General features: G+C 39.8%; 1 protein-coding gene across 1 annotated transcript in view; it reads left to right on the top strand.

Moving 5' to 3' along the window:
• Positions 1 to 519: 519 nt before the first annotated feature.
• pcdh15b (protocadherin-related 15b) overlaps positions 520 to 20,240 on the top strand; it is a 1,048,074-nt gene continuing 1,028,353 nt past the window's right edge. The window contains exon 1 of the mRNA XM_041210329.1: positions 520 to 734. The gene's annotated coding sequence lies outside the window, so the exon portion shown is untranslated. The remainder of the gene's footprint in view (positions 735 to 20,240) is intronic.

Genomic DNA, 20,240 nt, shown 5'->3' on the forward strand with positions numbered 1-20,240 from the left:
CATTTTAGATTACATTAGAAAAATAAATTACCTTTGCTGTCCTCAAAGATATTTTAATATAGTTCTTGTCAAAGTAAGGCAAAGTGTGAAAAGCATTAATTTAAGCTTTTAAATTGCACCTCACAGTCTAATTACATTTATGCTGGTGAAGGTTTACCTTGATTTACCTTATGTGTTCAGAGATTTTAATGAGATTACCGCTTTGATGTCAGCTAAAATTGTCAACCAATTCCAGTCACTAGATTACCAGTCTATACACATGGGAGGAAAGGATAGAAGTGGACTGTGCAAGCAACCATAAAACATTCAAGAGAGTGAGAGAGCACTGGACAACCCTGTAATCGTCTGCTGAATAGAAGAATGTTCACTGAGTTCTGACACCTGGTGTTAATTTATATGAAGGACTTGTCAGGGTCTGCTTAAACCCTCTTAGCTGTCTTCAGTATTTGCTGTGAAGTCTGGGAAACTAATTGTCATAGGTTCAGTGAGGACCTGGATTGTGAAATAGAGCTGCAAGGAGAGGACAGGAGAAATTTGCTCAGATAAATAGCTGGCTGCTTGATCACTGAAAGAATTTGAATGTGATTCCTCGGCAGACAGCGGTTTTGTGGTTATTTTTGGGGCAATGGTAACAAAGAAAGCTCTGGATATCTTGATATCGAATGCTAATTTCCTATCTGTTGGAACGGCTATGTGTAAGCAAAGAACATGTTGAAGTTTGAGGTTTTAGTCCAGTAAGTACAATCATTGCTAAGGAAATGAGAATTGTGTTAAGTACGACGGTGGATTCTCATAAGTAATTGGTAATAATAAATTTTGCTGTACTAGTATGACTCAAATATTGGACACTCAAAGTGAAACTAAAATATTTTTGTGTTAGCAGCAAAGTGCCTATTAAGTACTATGTTGTAATAATATTAAATACGCTCATGTTAGTGGCTGCAAACTATTACAATAAAAGGCATTATCATGCCTTGAATTAAAACATAACAGATGGATAAAGAAACTTTTATGAGACATATGCAGCTCTTGACCTTCAGAGATTCCATTTGTGCTATTCAAAATGACTAATATTTATTATCTTTGAAGTTTCATTTCTGTATAACGTATATTACTTTATCCACTAAGGACTTTTTGTTTGGATGATATTGAATCGTCACTGCAATTACTTTAAACATTAAGACAGCAGAAGGGCAATGCAACTGATTCTTGCAGAACATAACATGCAATACTATCAACAATAGTGTTTCATTACTTTGTGTGAGATTACTGCCACCAAACAGACCATGACGTGCTTTGTGTTTCTTTTTAATAGAATAATTTTTCTATCTGTCTAATCTTACTTCAAACTCGATCAGCATAAATATTATAATCCCTAAAAGTGTGAAGGGAGCATTTAAAGTAAAAAATAATTCAATATGATAATTACTGAAGCGCTTAAAAAAACACAATTTATGATTTTATTTTTCAAACAAATAATTTTTTCACCCTAAGGTTAATCCAGATTGAGGTGTATTGTACCTTTCTATATTTAAATTTTCTTGGAAAAGCAGTGATGTTTAAAGACAGAGGTCATTTTAATAAGATTGTTGTTTGCGTGATAGTCTATTTTGGTTTGTAACACAGAAGAAAATAATCACCCTGGCAACTATTATACTGGTTGTTATCAAATTTCTGCAGCAGAGGATGCCTGCTGCTTGAGTAAGGTTATCTTCTGGAGCTGTCCCTAATGTTCACCTGTCTTAAACAAGTGCTTGTCATGGAGATGAGGAAAGTAAAATAATGCATTCTGGTACTCATGTTTCAGGAACACAATCTTGTATTACCTGTAAGTAGCCTGGTGCCACTGAATAATTGTAATTTAAGACCGGCAGCAGTATAGTAGTGCAAGCATAATGCAACGTGACATTCATGGTGAAACCGTTACTTTTAACCTGTTATTTTCATGTGGAGGATCTGTGGATTGTCACTGTTACTCTGTTGTATAGGTCAGAACTGCATATTTTGTTGTAGACTTAAATCACTGATGAGGACCAATAATGAAGCCTATTTGCATAGCAAAAAGAGTAAGTGAATAATGTAATCTTTTACATTTTTCAATGCCTTGAAATTCTTATGCTTTTTTCATGGTTTTGATCTTGTCTGCATTGTTTCTGCAATGACTTACGAAACTCCAAAACATTTCTTTTTCTTTATTGAGAAAATTTCAATCTAGGAAAGTAAATAGCATTTGCCTTTGAGATTAGTAAATAGAAATAGCACATATAACAGTCTTGGTGAGTGTCCTTAACTATCTTCTGTAATCTGTATAAAGATTGCAAATTGTTGAAGAATCGATGGAAGAATTGATTTTAGTTATTCATTCAGTCATTAGTGAATAAATGTTCTTTGACTGCAGCCAACGTTTTGTTTTAACAATCTGGAAGTCTTCTCAATGTTGATCCTGGAGGCAGGAACTCTTCATTGTGCATGGTTGAGTTTCCAATACTGCATAGGACAGTGTTATGCTTAATGAGGAACCTCACTTTAATGACTACTCAAAGTTGAAGCAAATTAATTGTTTTTGCTGTTGTTAGACAAAGGTATCAAAAGGCCAGTGTTAAAATTCAGGGTCTGTGATTCTATCAGAATTTCTAAAAATGTGTTGTGTGTCAAGTGCATAAAAATCAGGTTAATAGATCTGTCAGTGATGCTGATTAGATAAGTAAAGACACAGCACTTTTAATAAAACCATTGAGATTATAACTCTTAGTTGTCAGAACTACTTTATCCTTATGGTTTTTGAAACAAAATCAAGCAGCATTCAGTTTTTCAGATTATTTACACTTGTTTAATAGAGATCTAATATTTTTAAGTTACAAAAAATGTAATTTGAGTTCATCAAGCTAGCTAATTTTGATCTAAATAGTTTTGTTAGGTAACTGTTAAGGTAGGGAAAATGCAGTAAACTAGCTAGTTGGTGGTGGCACATGATTCCCATAATGAGAATTTATGGTTCCATTTGTTTATGCTTTGAGTTATAAAGATGAACTAAATTAGGTGTTTGTTTAAGTTTTATTTTTGAGTCCAACAAATTAATCATGCAGTTATTTTGTATTAACACTGGAAAATGCCAAATGTATAAGGATACCTGGAGAGTATCTCTCACTGTACAGTAGTGTACCTTTCAGCATTGTGCATTAATTCTTAATTACGTAATTTTTTCATGTTTAGAATTCTGCACTATGTTGTATTGGTGTCAACTGAGGGTGAACCTAAGCTGAGACAACATTGGGACACCATAAACTTCAACATATAATTAACATTAAGAATTACTATTGTGATCTTCCATTATGCCTGCAATTTGGCCTTTCAAATTAGGAGTACATTCTAACACAAAATTAATCATTTTAATTTATAATGGGAGCTAATAATTAATGAAAAGCTAGTCTTAATGTGTGATCTGCATAATTTTGCTCTCTGGTTCTTTTATTAAAATAAAACAGTCTTTTTTAAACCTTGACATGATGTAGGTATCAAGGTATAATACAAATTTGATAACTACGTAATAGCGGTATAACAATAATGTTACATCTGTGTGGCCTAATGCTATTTGATTTGGTTTTTTTGGACATTAAATTGTAACTAAGAATAGAATGAGCTAGATGACATGGATTGAGTTAAATCTGAGGACAATTAAATTTGTATTCATTGTGGTTTTATTTCTTCAAAGATGGTGGTTAATCCGAGTTGACGAAAAAAAGTAGACAAGGACATTTATTTTACGAATAGCTTGATTATAATCCAGTTAAATGTGTATGATTACTCATGAAGTTCACTGATAAACATTGCCTTTTGTAGACATTAGATGAGCTATCATACTTCAGATGAATTAGATGATGGCAGGATAATGACACTAGCAGAACTATCAGCACTTTTTGAGACTTCTTGGACAATATTTTGAAAATAAAAAAATGACTTGGATTTTAGGGACATCAAGTAGTTGTTTGTAAACTGAATGATTCAGTAGGAAATTAAATAATATCGCCCTTGTGGATAGTAAACAGTCTTCGCAGCTTGGAGTCGAGGCACTTTAATTGTCACAGTAACTTTATGGCTGGCTCTGCAACAATCAACAGTTAACGCCTGAAATGAGAAAGTATTCCTTTCTCATAATTAACAAACAGCATAGAATGCACTTATATACTTCTTGGATCCCTCCTATTTCTCACCTACATACAACAACATCTGAAAGCATGTCAGGTTTTTAAAAAAATTCTTCCATGGGATGTGGATGTCGCTGGTTAGGCCAGCATTTATTGCCCATTTCTAAGCACCGTTGAAACTGAGTGGCTTGTTAGGCTATTTCAGAGAGCAGTTAAGAGTCAGCCACATTGCTCTGGGTGGCAGATCAGGGTAAGGATGGTGGATGTCCTTCCGAAAAGGGCGTTGGTAATCCAGATTGTTCTAAAAACCTAACAGTGATTATCGTCATGTCCACCATTACTGAGACTAGCTTTATATTCCAGAGGCTGAATAATATGGCCGTGCACTGTGGTGGGGTTCCGCATCCAGAAGTCGGCGGTGTTCCGAATTCCAGGCCCGCCGTTGACCCGCGCTCGATAATATGTTAATTGCAGTCAATTAGCGACAAGAGCGGGCTGTAGACCTTCATCCTACTAAGTGAGTGCTGGAGGATGGGATTTTCAGTCTCAGAGGCTGCAGGTCATGACTCAGAACAAGGTCACGGCCAGCACTTTAAAGGGCATGGGACAGTGTCAGCTGACCCATAACATGATCAATCTAGTGGATTAACTATACAGAGAGAAGATTTGTGCATTTTCCAGTCTGACCAGGTAAGTACATTTAAATTGTAGCTAACCTCTGCAAGCCATGTCAATCTTCAATAGGTGGCAGAAATCTTAAAAATCAGCAAGTTTCCCACCTTTTGGCTTTGAGGAGTTGTACATTTGTTACATGTTTCCATACATAGATGTCAATGCTATTGGAGCAAAGGGACTGATTTACCAGAAGAGCCAAACCCGCCCCCAGATTCAGTGGGGCCACACTTGGTGCCCTCCTGCATGCAGCTCATGATCGACGTGACCAGCTCATGCCAACCGCTGGCATGAGGGGGAAACCCAGCCAGACTCGTGCTGCATGGGAGAAGGAGGAGGCTGAAGAGGTCAACAGTGTGGGCACAGTGAGAAGGACTTGGTCCCAGTGCCACTAGACTCAATGACATCATAAGGTCAGCCAACGTGGATATGGCATCAGTATGAGCAATCGTGGCCCAGTGTGCTACAGGTCTCTCTAGCAAATGCAGCCCTCTGAATCAGAGGAAAGTTCTCCTAATGAAATGATCTCCAGAAGGTCCCTCTGCTCATTCACATGAGTAGCCCCTGCAGTTACTGAAGCATTAACTGCAAAGCAGAATCTCTGGTCTCAGTTTTAAAACCTACCCAAACAGGCTTACCCATCAAAAAAATGGATTCCCACCTATTGTGATTCTCACCCTTAAGGTGCATTATTGCATCAGAACATTTTATTGCTACATTCTACCCTCCGTAAACTTGAGGTCATCCAAATTTCTGGTTGTGTCCTGATCATACCAAATGCCAGTCACCCATCACCCTTGTGTTTGCTGACCTACTCTGGTACTGATCAAAATGTCTCAATTTTCAAAATTCTCATCCTTGTTTTCATATCCCTCCATGACCTCACCTCTCTCTATCCCTGTAATGTTCACCAGTCCTACAACCCTCCAAAGTATCTGTGCTCCTTCAATTCCAGTCTCTTTAGCATCCCCAATTTTAATCACTCCACTGTTGGTGGTCACGTCTTTAGCTTCCATAGGCACAAAGCTCTGGAAATTCACCCCCAAAAAGCCTAATTGTCTCACTGCAAATTTTCTTCTTTTTGACATTTGTTAAAACCTACCCCTTTGAATAAGCTTTTGGTCATCTGCCCTAATATCTACTGGCTCAGTGTCATATTCTGATTTATAATGCTCCAGTGAGTGTTTTGGGATATTCTATTTTGTTAAAGCTGCTATATAAATACAAGTTGTTGTTGTTGTTGATACATTATAAGCACCTTCAAAATAGTGAAATGCCTCAAAATGCTTCATGATGATGAGGGTAAGGAGGAGGGACATACAGCAAGTGAAAAACGGAGGTCATGTTTGAGAAGTATTTTGAGGAGGGCTTTGAAGGTGATAGAAATGTAGGCTCGCAAAGTGGTTTCGGAAAATTCCAGAATGTGAGAGGCTAAACTGGAGATTCCCTGGAGTGTCAGTATTTGAAGACAGGATGTCAATGTATAAATAATCACACTGCATGACAATCACCTTGTTAAAAACAATTCCTAGTTAAATAGATGATGGGCATTGATTATTCCCATCTAAATAGAATAAAAAGATTCAGCTGGAACACTTTGTGTGGAAGTCAGTAGTACTGAGGAGTTGTCTTGAAAATAAACCAAAAGGCCAACTTGGATTAATTCTTCCACTACAACCTCTTATTGTGAGTAACACAGGATACTCTGCTCAGAGTTTTGTTATGACTATATCTATACCTAAACAATGGTTACTGGAGGAGAAATTGGCCTCTGGAATGCTAATTTTTTAAACACTGCAGCCACCTAATGTGCAAAATGGTATCAGAGTTGCTCATGCACATTTCCAAGGTGAGAGTGCCAGTCTCTGTCTTGGCCTTTTTATCTTAATGTCTTCTTCCTCCACTGACTGGGGTTGTAGATCTTTTGTTTCTGAACAGGCTTGCATGTACCTAATGATGGCTGATGACTAGTAGAGTAGGCAGATTCTGAAGTCCAATCATTGAATCAGCTTTACACAATGTCATTACTGCCATTTTTGAACTCCACACTTCAGCCAACATCCGACTTAGACTTGCACAGCTGAATGTGATGTTAAACAGCAAGAAGGACCACCAGCACTACTTAAAGGGATCATGCACTACTAACTAGCTTGCTGCTGAATTATTTCTTTATTCAGATGCATTTTATCCAATTTGAGATTTTCAAAAACTGTCTAAAATTTAGTCTGCGTGGAGTGGACTGTCTGATGAGAATTTTTTTTTTGTTGATTTGAAAATTTGTACTCAATAATACTTTCAGGCTGGGTAGACCTTCCTCTTGGAATTGAGCATGATTGGAAGAATGAAAAGTGGTCATACAGAGTAGGACATGCTACTGGAAGAGGTAAAACACATCACATCAGAAAGCAAACTTTATTGAGGATCTTTAGGAAACTATTCTCTTACTTAAAATCAGTGAGGACCAATGCCTGATGCATCTTATTATGAGGCCACGACTGCAACCACAGCTGTAAGCTTAAAAAAAGGATAAGGATGAAGGTGATAGTGGCTCTTAACTCCTGGGTGTCTGGCTCCTTTCAGGCTGCTGTTGGAGATGTAAGCAACATCTTGCTGTTTGTAGAATATTACACTGCTGCATAAAGGAGATCAGAGGCTCTCTCTACTCAGCTCCATCTCATTCCTCCTTGGTAAGGACAAGTAGATAGAATGAGCACAAGGGTTTGCACAGATCACAGGCTTTCATACAGTGCAGGTTGCCATTGATTGCATGCACATTGCCTGGCACACAACTCATGCCATTTTCATGAACCAAATGTGATTCCACTCACTCAAATGTGCAGCTGGTGTCTGACCATCAGCAGTCTATCATGTAAGTAGTCATGATTCCTTGTTCTGTAGTAATAACCTGGTAATAACGAGGGAACAGCCTTTGTCACCACCAAACAGGTGAGAATCTGAGGAACAGGAGCAAGTGGATGCATGTGACGAGGAAGGGAGGCTGCAAAATAGAAGCTGCTTTCTGTGTGATGAAATATCAATGTGCAATACTAGTAACCTCAGCCACACCTCCAAATTCCCCAACAGTCCCATGCCTTATCTTTTCTCTACATTTGACCATCATATCATCATCTTTCTAACAATACATGATTAAATCTACCAGGAAATGCACATTCTAATCCATATATAAATTCAGTTATGACTTATGAGCACAAAATTAAACTAATCACCCTTGTGCATTCCCTTAGTGCCTGTCTTCTGTGTGACTTTGCCTGTCCCAGTAGTCTTGAGCTGCTTTCCCTGTACTACTGCATGGATGATGGAAGGCTGCGGACTTTCAGTTGGGGAGACTGTAAATGACCTTGGAACATGACTTCAATTTGCTCTAGGCCTAGAAGACCCATTTTCAGACTGTACCTTCTCAGCATAGATGGCAACATTTTGGGCTGGCATTGCTGATGAGGAACAACAAGGGCACTGGGAGTAGTAGATATGGGAAATCCAATAGTGTGGGAGCTCCAATTGTGTCATTCTAAGTAAAGGAGGTTCATGCTCCACAGAACCTGTGCCACTCCTCTGGGGTAGTTCCTCAGTAATCCTATTGATTTCTTGGAGGTCAGATTGATGGAATACTGCAACAACCTTTTTAAACATTGGTATCCAGAGCCATGATGACAGCAGCTTAAGCTTCCACTGCAGCACTCAGATCTTTGGCAGTGTGTGCTCTGCAACTTGCTCGTGCTTTGATGGGTGAGTTCCAGAAGTGTGTTGGAGGTGGCCATGTGCTTATCTCAGTAGAGGTTAGGCCACAAGCCCTGCATATAGCTGTGCCAAGTTGGTGCTGGACACCTCTGTGCTCCTTGTGTGAAACACAGGCTTTCTGTCAGGCTTCCCAATGCACCAAGCAATTGGTATTTACACTCATTGGATCTTCTGCAGTAGAGCTAATGTGTGAGTATACAAAGATCCTTATCATTGCTTCAGCCCACCAGTAGCTACAGCTTCAACAATGTCCCTTTCCGTGTCAGCCAGCACCCTCTCATCCATGGGAGTTAAAATATGCAGGTGCACTTGGCCTCCTCCAGTTCTTTGCTGCTTGCTTTTATGTTGCACCTTCTCCTGCAAGAAGCGGACCCTGCAAAATGTTTGGGTGATGTGGCTGTTAAGTTTGAATAGCTGTTACTGTGCAAGCCATGAACTGTGGGTGTGAGGATTGTAACAGTGTTAAATGTGAGTGTGGTAAAGCATATGAGTTTGAGTACCGATTTGATAGAGGTTGTTGTTAGGTGAGTGATGGAGGTAAAATTGGTTGGTAGTTGGTAGAATGCACCATGTGAAGGTGAACTCACTTAAATTAGCATCATAGGATTAACCAGAATACACAGCATAGAAATGGGCCTTTTGGCTCAATTAGTCTATGCTGACAGTTACTTTGCATCCAAGCTTTCCCCCTAACCTTGTCTAACTCTTTCAGAATTAACCCTCTTATTCTCTTCACATACTTACACAGCGTTCCCTTAAATGTAACTATGTTGTACACCTCTCAACCACTCCCTGTAGTAGTGAGTTCCTCATTCTCACCATTTCTTGGTAAAGAAGTTTCTACTGAATTTGTTTTATATTTCTAGTTCACTGTCTTATATTGGTAGCCATTAGTTTTGCTTTTTCCCACAAATGAAACACTTGCTCTGTGTCTACAGTTGATACATTCCATCATTTTAAAGACAGCTATTGGGTCACTCCTCAGCTTTTTATTTTTAAGAGAAAAGAAACCAGCCTGTTCATCATCCTTTCCTACTAGGTAGAACCTTCCTGTATCATCCATGTAAATCTTTATTACACACTCTCTAGTGCCTCTCTATCTTTTTTATACAATGAAAACCAAAACTGCAAGTGTGGTCTAACTAAGACTTGATACTTGTATGAGACAGTTAAAATTCTTAGAACACTATATCCCAATTCTTGGAACAACACCCTGGCATTGACCTCTGTTGCTAATTTTTACCAATGTATCCTGAGCAGTTGCCTAATGGGCTTCCTGCCCAATGTGCCCTTTAATTTTTTTTGGAATGTGTGGGTGATTTATTTAAGTGTGCAGCCCCTTTAAATTTTTTTGTGTAGCTGTGCACAAGCAATAACAATTTAAAAGCAGCTGGCTTGTGTGCAGCCTGCTCGTGGACTTCAGGTTGCAGCCATGCAGTTCACAGGAACATTGTTCCTGTCCCTGTGCGAGTATTGGATATCCCTCCTTTCTTCCACTAAATCCATCAATCTAGTGTTTGAAAACCATGATGTATGCTCACTTGCATGTTCAGTTATTGCTCAAAGTATCAGAACACAATGAGTTTTCAGATGACTTTTACAACTTCTTGCAGCTACAATTCACCTCCCCCACCGCCCCCCCCACACACACACACACACACACACACACACTTTATGCATGCTGCTTTTAGTGCTAGCCACTCATGATATCAGGCCCATTGTTAATGTGTGCAGCCAGTGAGTAATGCTAGTAACACTGCATGCAGCAATCATGTAAGCATAAAACTCTGGAAAATGTTCCGAGGTTTAAGGAAGTAAAAATTTATTGCATCTTATGAAAGCATCATTACTTTCATTAAACACATCAGTAAGATCCATTCTTGTTTTGGTTGCTTTGACAAAAGGAAATAATACTAATGACTACATCTTAAGATCAAGACAGTGAGTAAAGTCAATAAATTCTGGCAGGTAGCACGGTATCTCACCAATTTTATTGTCAACTACTCAAGTGACAATCCAGATAAGTGACAAACATCCCTTGTTGTCTTCAGTTAGAATACATGTATTCATTTTAAGGATCTTGTAGGGTTTAGTTAAATAAATAAATGAGATCCCAAAACTAAATTTCTAAAGTACTAAGATGTCAATTAGGATACTCAAGTTTGGTTTCCAATCTTGGGTGATATTTTGATGGGGAGCATGAGTGTGTCTGCCTTGCTGGAGAGGATAGAACGGGAGTAATGGCAAATCACATTTTGCCTCCTGGCAGTTAGAATTTTGGTTGGTAAAATGCCCACATGTGGTTTATACAATCCAGTTGATTTACTTCATGTTGATTCATCAAAGTGGATATTGACCATGTGCTAGAATGAAACCTTTAATATAGAGAAACATTTTTCACATCTTTAGGATATCCTAAAAGCCCTTCATGGTCAATCAATTATCTTAGAAGTGTAATGACTGTTATCATGTTGGCTGACAAGCCAATATGTACATAACATGATTCCTCAGTAGAAAGGATCAGCTGAGTTAGTTGAGGGAGAACTGTTGACCTGGACACAAGTTCAGCTCCCCCTTAAATAGCATCACGGCATCCACCTAAAAAGACAGATCGATTTTAATGCCTTATGTGAAAGTTAAGACCTCTGACTAAGCAGCATTGCACTATGGTGGCCATCTAGCTTATATATGAAAATAGTTACTGGATTAACTCAGTTACCTGAAATGTTGCAACAGTAAAGAGGATAGTATAGAAAGAAATTCATGAAAAATAGGCAAAGGTAAAGACATATGATGCAAACAAGCTGATGGCTTGCCTTGTTTCACAGCTTGACATTTGGAAAGTGATTTGCTCCAGGTTTTGCAAGTGGAAATTTTCAGTTCTATTTACAGTACAAATTCATTGTAATGTGACACTTCTTCATTATCTTAAGAATCTAAATAGTTCTTTTCCTACTGTAGTGTGCATTTTCCATTGTTAAACTTTCTACCATTTTATGATTGAGACTGGCAGTTGTGCTGAATATTGAAGACATTTATACACTTATGCATATGTCCACAGGGAACGAGATTGAAACTGTCAAAGTAATTTTGTTCAAAAACTATTATGACTTTGAAAGTAATGTATGTAAAATAGATTGTAAGGTTTGTTTTCATGTTCTACTTATGTGCTGACTCTAGTTAAATTATAGCTTATTGGTTTACAAAGCTATTTTAGTATTCATTAACTTGTATTAATGAACAGTTGTAGGAAAGAGTAATAGTGGGTTCCGTCACTGGGTCAAAATCCTAGCTGGCACTCCTTCCTTAACAACACTGTGGATGTATCTACACCACATGGACTGCAGCAGTTCAAGAAGGTAGCTTACTGCCACCTTCTCAAGGGTAATTGGGATGGGCAATAAAAATGCTGAGCTAGCCAACAATGCCCACACCCCATGAAAAGAATGCATAAAAAAACTCTTGGTAATTAAACCTTATTGTTTTAGAACCACTTATATGGTTGTCAGTGATACAGAAGCACTCATTACACCATTTCCCTTACCTCATGCTAGTTCATGCTCTTCAACTGCATGCCTGCAGACCTGTTCATTCCCTTTACTCTCTTCTACTTTCAGTTCATGCAAGCACACTTCCTCTCTTTATTTTCCAATTCAAGTTTACATTAGCACTGTTCCTCCTCCCTGTTCCTATTAATTCACTCCAGCATTCTCCTATTTCCTGTCTCTGTCCCCTCCCCCTGAGTTTATTCTCCCCTTCAGTTCATGCTAGCACTCGTATCTCCTTCCTTTATCCCCAACATATCATTTAACACTAATGACCTTCCATCCTTTTCCAATTCCCTGTTTGTGATGTTGGTCTTCCCCTCCCCATTCTCCTTCCATCCTTATCTTATGCTACTGCTGCATGAGGAAATGGAGCTCCACTGAACCTAGTGAGCACCTGATCTTGCAAAACACTCCTGAAAATTTCCATCTAGAGCGTACAGCATTGTTCCAATCCCTGCGACAATAGTATTTATTAGGAATTGGGTTACTGACCCTCTTTGATTGCCATGGACTCCCCAGGAATTGAACATAAATCTCCTGGCCACTGTTGTGAGCAACCTGGGAGAGAAAATAAATCAGATGCATTAAAGTTTTGTTTACTGGTTATAAAAATATTGCAGATGGTGAAACAAGGTTGTTTGATTGATCATCACATAGTATCCAATTGGATAACCAAGAGTCTACTTGCGATCTAATTGCAAAAATGGATGTCCGGTGACCAATAGCAAGAGATTGTGGAGCTTTGATGCAGGAGGTAATATGTTGAAACCTCCAAGAAAGTTCCAACTCCCTAATTTTCTACATTAAATAAAAGCTAGAAATGATGACAAATGGTGGGAGCCAAGGCACAATGCTGAGTTTTTTTATCTCCACAAATTGAGACATAGTACTCAAATACTGAAACATGGATCATTGGCATGTACACATGTCAGTGGTAGCTTAGAAATGGCCACAGTCCTTTTGCCTTTTCAATTAAAAGTTAGCAGCAAGGATATGAATAGAAATGGGCCTAATCTAAGTCACAGCTCAAAATAAATATGCAGGATCACTAAATAAGCAAATCCTATGCATTAAATAGTAAATTGTGATTTTTTTTCCCTCTGGTAGTGTAAAACTGGCAGTAAATCTGCTTATGAGGCACTCCTGAGGGGAAAATTGTAAATTTCCCCTCAGGAATGCAATATAATTTTGAATGTATTTACATTTGCCCAGGGTATTTTGTGGAATTATTATTTCGGCAAATGGCTTCTAAACCATGGACAGTGCTGTCAGCAACTTTAATTTCTTCAATATTTGGAGAAACTTTGAATGTGTGCAATCTAATATGCAAAGAAAAAAAAATGCCTGAGACACTCTGCCTTTGAGGATATTGTTCCCTAAGTGGTCAGGTGGTCATGCTGCCTCTTCCCACTTCCACATTTTTGCTTGTGGTGTCACCCAAGGGTCTATCCTTGCCCCTTCCTATTTCTTAGCTACATTCTGCCCCTTAGCAACACATCCAAAACCCTGATATCCATTTCCACATGAATGCTGATAACACCCAGATCTATCTTACTACTGTGAAGGAATCTAGCCATAATGAGGGATTATAAGGTTAAGACTTATTTTCCTATAAATTAGGGTTTTTTTTTTAAAAATTGATTCTCCAAAAAGCTTGAGAACATTCATCTCTCCCATAACTAAATGGTCATGGGCTCCCAAGTGAAAAAGCTCACCTCACTTAAAACCATTAGAGTAACTCCTGATAAGAGTCACAAAGCTTTCCACTGGGCAAAACCTTGATAAACTATCACAAAAACTACCAAACAGGACAATTTGATAGATGATTTTATGCTGAGAGCCCTAAACCACAGACAACTGAATTTTTGACAAAGCTAACCAAACCCAAACTGAATTATGCTAATCCCCTAATCTTAAGACACAGAATCATAAGGTTGACCATGAGCATCGCAGCCTGGCTTTCTCAAGAATTGAGGGAAGGACCTTGCCTGGAAATTAAGTTATGCAACCTTATTTTGGGAACTAAAGGTGGGGGACAGAGCTATTTACAATGAGGCACAACCCCATACATAAGATATCAGTTATACAATTGTGAAACAGTATAAATATTGAAAGTACACATTGGATATTTAGATTCACTGGATTCATTTCAGCATCTCTCTCCATAAAGGTACGACTATGAGAGCTCAGCGATGATAATCTTAATTGGGGCAGGAGGTTCTCACTAACCGTAGTCTTCTACTCAGGGAGTTAAGATTAATGTTACTTAAATAGCGTATACTACCTAAAATATTTAAATATTAGATTCCCTACTAGAAATAAGATTGCACTTTCTATCTCTTCCTAAAATTATTAATGTTGCAATTGACTGTTTCACCAACTGTGAATTGCACGCTTGGTTCTTTAACAAACTAATAATTCAGTGCATTGCTGAGGTGGTGCTGTGCTGTTGAAGGTGTTATTATTCTGATGAGACATTTAAAGTCAGGCCTGTTCAGGTGGATGTGAAAGACTCTGACCGTTTTTGAAGAGTTACATTTTTCTCCTAGGCCTGTATTTCATGCCTCAGTCCATCTCAGAACAGAGATGGTGGGGCTTTAAAAATGGCAGGTGGAATCTGATTCCAGGATTGTCAACTCCATTCCTGCGCCAGCAAAAGTTGCTGACACAGGATAAAGGTGTGGATAGTGACCCTGCACGCAGTAATCCTGCCTTTGCCAGCTCCATTGTGGGGGCATGGGCAAGGAGCATTTCAGACGACGTGTAATTTTGATTGAGTTGCTTTTGCAAGAGATATTGTTCACTCCTCCTTTGAGGAGTTGTGAACCATAGGGGATCCTTTACCTGAAGTTGGAAATTTTTCACAAGTAATTTTAAAAGGTATCTAGATGGTTTATGGTAATATCTTTAAGTATTAAAATGTGTTTAAGGCTTTTTGGATGGCTGCCAGTCTCATTTTAATGCAGTAATTGACCATAGGGCTCTGTTCTATAAAGTTAAGAGACTATTAAATTGACCAGCTCTGTGTAAGGGGGCTGCTCAGTAAAATAAGAGCCCATGGTTTTAGAGGCAAGGTACTAGCATGGATAGAAGATTGACTGTCTGGCAGGAGGCAGAGAGTGGGGATAAGGGGATCCTTCTCAGGATGGCAGCCGGTGACTAGCGGAGTTCCGCAGGGGTCAGTGTTGGGACCACAACTTTTCACTTTATACATTAATGATCTAGATGAAGGAACTGAGGGCATCCTGGCTAAGTTTACAGATGATACAAAGAGCTGGAGGAACAGGTAGTATTGAGGAGGCAGGGAGGCTGCAGAAGGATTTGGACAGGTTAGGAGAATGGGCAAAGAAGTGGCAGATGGAATACAACGTGGGTAAGTGTGAGGTCATGCACATTGGTAGGAAGAATAGAGGCATAGACTATTTTCTAAATGGGGAGGGAATTCAGAACTCTGGAGTACAAAGGGACTTGGGAGTCCTAGTCCAGGATTCTCTTAAGGTTAACTTGCAGGTTGAGTCGGTAGTTAGGAAGGCAAATGCAATGTTGGCATTTATTTTGAGAGGACTAGAATATAAAAGCAGGGATGTGCTGCTGAGGCTTTAAAAGGCTCTGGTCAGACCACACTTAGAATATTGTGAGTAATTTTGGGCCCCGTATCTCAGGAAGGATGTTCTGGCCCTGGAGAAGGTCCAGAGGAGGTTCATGAGAATGATCCCAGGAATGAAAGGCTTAACATATGAGGAACGTTTGAGAATTCTGGGTCCATACTCGATGGAGTTTAGAAGGATGGGGGGGGGGGGGATCTGATTGAAACTTACAGAATATTGAAAGGCCTGGATAGAGTGGATGTGGGGAAGATGTTTCCATTAGTAGGAGAGACTAGGACCCAAGGGCACAGCCTTAGAGTAAAGGGAAGATCTTTTAGAACAGAGATGAGGAGAAACCTCTTTAGCCAGAGAGTGGTGAATATATGGAATTTATTGCCACAGAGGCTGTGGAGGCCAGGTCATTTGAGTGTATTTAAGACCAAGATAGATAGATAGGTTTTTGATTGGTAAGGGGATCAAAGGTTACGGGGAGAAGGCGGGAGAATGGGGTTGAGAAACTTATCAGCCATGATTGAATGGCGGAGCAGACTCGATGGGCCGAATAGCCTAATTTCTGCTCTTATGTCTTATGGTCTTTTGGCTCAGATGCATATAGAGTCCTTTCACCAGTGGATAAAGCCCTCTTCTGGAATCTACAGTATGGAGAATCCAACACTGGCAAGTCTTTGAAATGCTCATGAAATAAAAAAAGACATTCAACATTTCCTGCGAAAAGAAATGCCTCTTAACAATTCCATAGAACTGTTAATCAAACACAGCACTGAAAGCCCCAACAAAGAAAGTTTTAATTCACTTCACACTTAATCTTGTCCAAATAAACATAGGCATTGAAAAACTGACATGTATCCAAACACAGGGACTGATTCTCTGCAAAGAAATGGAATATGTTTAAGCCTTGTGCCTTGTTTGAATTAATTGAAGCATGGGGAGCCTATAGTTCCCCATTGTCTGAGGCATTGCCATGGAGAAAGCAATCAGAGCCAACTTGCCAATTAATCAGCTCTTGCTAACTTGTCATGATTGTTTGAAATTTGGCATTCTTGCATTGTCCTGATGAGTTCAAGATTAAAAGCTTTGACACATCATGTCTCTCTTCAGCAATGTTGAAGAATAAAATTGGACATACCACCCAACATCAACCGAGGTACCAGAACCCACAAAGTCACACCCTGCCTAGTTGACCTGCAAAGTCGTCCTCACTAGCATCTGGGACTTTTGCCAAAATTAGGAGTCTGTCTCACAGACAAGTAAAGCTATAGCCTGAAATAGTCAGACACTCAATCATACCTGACAAATGATGTCCCAGATTCCTCCTCCATGCCTGCCAGTGAGACAGGACATACCCCCCCACCAGAAGAGGAGGCACAATGGTATACTGCTGAGCAGGAGTAGACCTGGGAGTTGTCAATACTGACTGAACTGTCATGGAATCAGGTGAAACATGGGCAAGGAAACTAGCTGCTGATCACAACTTAAGCCCTCCCTCAGCTGATGAATCAGTGCTCTTCCATGTTAGTCATAGTCATAGAGTCAGAGGTCCACAGCACAGAAAAAGGCCCTTTGGCCCATCAAATCTGCACCAGTCAAACAAGTATCTAACTATTCTAATCCCATTTCCAAGCACTAGGCCCAAAGCCTTGTATGCTATGGCATCACAAGTACACATCCAAATACTACTTAAATGTTGAGGGTATCTGTCTCTACCACCCTTTCAGGCAGAGCGTTCCAGACTCTCACCACCCTTTGGATGAAAAAATTCTTCCTCACATCCCCTCTAAACCTCCTACCCCTTACCTTAAATCTATGCCCCCTGGTTATTGATCCCTCCACCAAGGGGAAAAGTTCCTTCCTGTCTACCCTATCTATGCTCCTCATAATTTTATACCCCACAATCATGTCCCCCCCTCAATTTCCTCTGCTCCAGGGAAAATAACTCCAGTCTATCCAATATTTCCTCATAACTAAAACTCACCAACCCAGGTAACACCCTGGTAAATCTCCTCTGCACTCTCTCTAGTGCAATCACGTCCTTCCTATAATGTGGATTCCAGAACTGCACACAATACTCTAGCTGTGACCTAACCAGCATTTTGTACAGTTCCAGCATAACCTCTCTTGCTCTTATATTCTATGCCTTGGCTAATAAAGGCCTCAGCTAATAAAGGCAAGTATCCCATATGCCTTCTTAACCACCTTATCTACCTGTCCCACTACCTTAAGGGACCGGTGGACAAGCACACCAAGATCCCTCTGATCCTCGGTACTTTCCAGTGTCCTACCATTCATCGTGTATTCCTGTGCCTTGTTTGTCCTGCCCAAGTGCACACTCACGGTTTTCCAACAGTGAAACGGTTCTTGAGCGAGATGCAACCTTAAGGATTTCCTGACTGCTGCCTGACACCTTTCTTTTGACTGGTCACCCATCCCCCCTCTGTCTGCACTTCCGTAAGTTGTGGGGTGACCACATCTTAAACACATGCTATCCACCAAACTCTCAGCCTTGCGGATGGACCTCAGTCACTCCAGCTGCCGCTCAAGCTCCAAAACCTGGAGCTCATGTAGCTGCAGCTGGTGGCACTTCCTGCACACGTGGTCAGTCAGAGTGTAAGGAACGTTTAGGACTTCCCACATGTTGCAGGTGGTAAATAACACAGGACTGAGCTACCATGCCTTGCCTCTCGCTTGAAAAAAAAACTTTTTAAGTTAAATACAGTAAAAAAAAAAATGTACCTTAAAAACTAGAACCCTTAGCTTAATCTATTTTAAACTGCTGAAAAATGCTTACCAGCTACTCACCAATCAGCTGTCACCTTTGTGCTGATGTCACTTTTTGAAGATTCCCCGCACTCGTGCTAGTTCTGATCTCTCCGCTGTACGCTCACGCTGTCTTGTGATGTCACTCTCTTATTTCACCACGATGCTGATTGCAGCACATTCTTCCCAGATACCAGGTGGTCACTGCGGATTGTAAAGGGCATAGAATGTACTCTGGGTAGGGGATTTCAATGCCCATCACCAAGTGTGACTCAACAACATCACTGACTGAGTCCTGAAGGACAATCCTGCCAGACTTCGCCTAAGTCAGTTAGTGAGAGAAGGTGAAACCTGTTTGACCTCCTATGGAAACACCATTGCCTCCAAGTTCTTCTCCAAGCCACACATTTCAAGAATTTTTGTGTTGTTGTCTCCAACCAGAAATTCATCAGGACTAAACTTTGCCACGAAGGAAACACCCTTTGGACTTTGACTTCTCAGACCCTGAACATCACGTGAACTAATATTCATTTGTGGTTCCTGCAATGTTGTAACCTTTTTTTTTCTGTCCTCCCCTTTACTGTGCGTGTATGTTATTACATCTTATAAACTGAGGGTTTGAGAAAATGCACCACAGCATACTTCTGCTTTGGGACAGGGTTGGCAAGGAGAATTTATTTTATGCAGGCTTCTAATGAGCTACAATGCATTTCCTGAAAAGGTGGTAGAAGCAGGTTCAATAGTGATTTTCAAAAGGGAATTCTACATAGTTTGCATAGCTCTGGGAAAGGAATGGGGACTAATTCTTAGGGAGGCAGTGAGGTGTAGAAAGTATACTCCAGACCTTGCAGCCTAGACAAATGTAGGCATGGCCACCAATGATGGAGCAATTAAAATTGGGGAGGCACAAGAGGCCAGAATTAGAGGAGTGATCATATCTCAGGGTTGTGGGGGCTGGAGGAGATTAGAGATAGGGAGGGGCAAGGCCATAGAGGGTTTAGAAACCAAGGATGAGAATTTTAAAATGAAGATGTTGCTTGTCCAGGAGCCAGTATAGACCAACGGCCACAGGGGTGATAGGGGAGCAGGACTTACTGCAAGTTAAAACATGAGCAGCAGAGTCTTGAATGACCTCCGTTTACAGAGAGTAGAATGTGGGAGACCAGCCAAGAGTGTTTGGAATAGTCAAGTCTAGAGCTAACAAAGGCATGACTGAGGGTTTTAGCAGTTGAGATGGGGTGAAATCAGATGGTGATCTGGAGGTGCAAATAAACAGTCTTATAATGGCACTTTGAGGTCGAAACTCAAATGTGACACAAGGTTGTGATCAGAGGCTTATTATCAGACTGTTAGAGAGAGAGATGATTTGGTAGTTATGGAATGAAGGTTGGAGTGGGGAACCAGCATTTTCTTTCCTTCAAATAATTGTCATTTTTAATCTCTAGCTTAGATGAGGTTGGAAGTTCACAAGGCTTGTTTATTATAAATATTGTCCAGGAGTTCTATTATGATGAGGTATTGTGATGATAAATCCAGAAGAGTGTGAAGAAATTTCAAAGATCATTATACTTGCATATCCCAGAAATTGGAAAGTTTTGTAATGCTTAATTTTTTTTCAATTATTTGTTCTCTATTTCAACCATTAGCAATTTTAATATTTTTTTTCATTCCATTTCTCTATGTTGATCTTCATGTAATGTTCCTTCATTCTCAGTTGCAGATTTATCTTCTGGCAAAATTGAAAATTCCTTTTA

This window comes from Carcharodon carcharias, chromosome 17 (assembly GCF_017639515.1).
Source record: "Carcharodon carcharias isolate sCarCar2 chromosome 17, sCarCar2.pri, whole genome shotgun sequence".
Taxonomy (NCBI): domain Eukaryota; kingdom Metazoa; phylum Chordata; class Chondrichthyes; order Lamniformes; family Lamnidae; genus Carcharodon; species Carcharodon carcharias.